At 41.4% G+C, this 2372-nt stretch overlaps 1 non-coding gene across 1 annotated transcript; it reads right to left on the bottom strand.

The window, feature by feature from the left end:
* Window positions 1-256: 256 nt before the first annotated feature.
* Window positions 257-364, bottom strand: LOC148548334 (small nucleolar RNA R71). Its single transcript, XR_015898978.1, has one exon. It is a non-coding gene; the product is annotated as a small nucleolar RNA R71 (small nucleolar RNA).
* Window positions 365-2372: the final 2008 nt, after the last annotated feature.

The following is a 2372-nucleotide window of genomic DNA, read 5'->3' as shown; positions in this document are numbered from 1 at the left end:
TGCAACAAAAAACTGCAAGTTTCATGGACTTCCATCTGAAGATCCCTTTCAGTTCTTAACTAAACTCTTGCAGATCTGTGATACTGTTAAGACTAATGGAGTAAATCCTGAAGTCTACAGGCTCATGCTTTTCCCTTTTGCTGTAAGAAACAGAGCTAGAATATGGTTGGACTCTCAACCTAAGGATAGCCTGAACTCTTGGGATAAGCTGGTCAAGGCTTTCTTAGCCAAGTTCTTTCCTCCTCAAAAGTTGAGTAAGCTTAGAGTGGATGTTCAAACCTTCAGACAGAAAGAAGGTGAATCCCTCTATGAAGCTTAGGAGAGATACAAGGAACTGACCAAAAAGTGTCCTTCTGACATGCTTTCAGAATGGACCATCCTGGATATATTCTATGATGGTCTGTCTGAATTAGCTAAGATGTCAATGGATACTTCTGCAGGTGGATCCATTTACCTAAAGAAAACGCCTGCAGAAGCTCAAGAACTCATTAACATGGTTGCTAATAACCAGTTCATGTATACTTCTGAGAGGAATCCTGTGAGTAATGGGATGCCTCAGAAGAAGGGAGTTCTTGAAATTGATACTCTGAATGCCATATTGGCTCAGAATAAAATATTGACTCAGCAAGTCAATATGATTTCTCAGAGTCTGAATGGAATGCAAGCTGCATCCAACAGTACTCAAGAGGCATCTTCTGAAGAAGAAGCTTATGATCCTGAAAACCCTGCAATAGCAGAGGTGAATTACATGGGTGAACCCTATGGAAACACTTATAATCCCTCATGAAGAAATCACCCAAATCTCTCATGGAAGGATCAACAAAAGCCTCAACAAGGCTTTAATAATGGTGGAAGAAACAGGTTTAACAATAGTAAACCTTTTCCATCATCCACTCAGCAACAGACAGAGAACTCTGAACAAAATACTTCTAATTTAGCAAACTTAGTCTCTGATCTATCTAAGGCCACTCTGAGTTTCATGAATGAAACAGGGTCCTCCATTAGAAATTTGGAGGCACAAGTGGGCCAGCTGAGTAAGAAGATCACTGATACCTCTCCTAGTACCCTCCCAAGCAATACAGAAGAAAATCCAAAAGGAGAGTGCAAGTCCATTGATATAACCATTATGGCCGAATCCAAGGAGGAAGGGGAGGACGTGAATCCCATGGAGGAAGACCTCTTGGGACGTCCAGTGATCAACAAGGAGTTTCCCTTTGAGGAACCAAAGGACTCTGAGGCTCATCTAGAGACCATAGAGATTCCATTGAACCTCCTTATGCCATTCATGAGCTCTGATGAGTATTCCTCTTCTGAAGAGAATGAAGATGTTACTGAAGAGCAAGTTGCCAAGTTCCTTGGTGCAATCATGAAGCTGAATGCCAATTTATTTGGTAATGAAACTTGGGGAGATGAACCTCCCCTGTTCACCAATGAACTAAATGCATTGGATCAACTGAGATTGCCTCAGAAGAAACAGGATCCTGGAAAGTTCCTAATACCTTGTACCATAGGCACCATGACCTTTGAGAAGGCTCTATGTGACCTTGGGTCAGGAATAAACCTCATGCCACTCTCTGAAATGGAGAAACTGGGAATCTTTGAGGTACAAGCTGCTAAAATCTCATTAGAGATGGCAAATAATTCCAGAAAATAGGCTTATAGACAAGTAGAGGACATATTAGTAAAGGTTGAAGGCCTTTACATCCCTGCTAATTTCATAATCCTAGATACTGGGAAGGATGAGGATGAATCCATCATCCTTGGAAGACCCTTCCTAGCCACAGCAAGAGCTGTGATTGATGTTGACAGAGGTGAACTAGTCCTTCAATTGAATGAGGACTCCCTTGTGTTTAAAACTCAAGGACATCCTTCTGTAAACATGAAAAAGAGGCACAGTAAGCTTCTCTCAGTACAGAGTCAACTAAAGCCCCCACAGTCAAACTCTAAGTTTGGTGTTGGGAGGCCTCAGCCAAACTCTAAGTTTGGTGTTGAACTCCCATTTCCAAACTCTAAGTTTGGTTTGGGAGTCTACAAAATTGACCTGATCACCTTTGTGGCTCCATGAGGGCCCATTGTCAAGCTATTGACATTAAAGAAGCATTTGTTGGGAGGCAACCCAATTTTTATTTATCTAATTCTATTTTTATTTTATTGTTCTTTCATGTTTTATTAGGTTCATGATCATGTGGAGTCAAAAAATAAATAGAAAAATAAAAAACAGAATCAAAACAGCAGAAGAAAAATCACACCCTGGAGGAAGGGCTTACTGGCGTTTAAACGCCAGTAAGGAGCATTTGGCTGGCATTCAACGCCAGAACAGAGCATGGATCTGGCGTTGAACGCCAGAAACAAGCAGCATCCTGGCGTTCAGA

This window comes from Arachis ipaensis, chromosome B8 (assembly GCF_059453495.1).
Source record: "Arachis ipaensis isolate K30076 ecotype BB chromosome B8, ASM5945349v1, whole genome shotgun sequence".
Lineage (NCBI taxonomy): Eukaryota > Viridiplantae > Streptophyta > Magnoliopsida > Fabales > Fabaceae > Arachis > Arachis ipaensis.
This window is presented reverse-complemented; position numbering and strand designations above follow the sequence as displayed.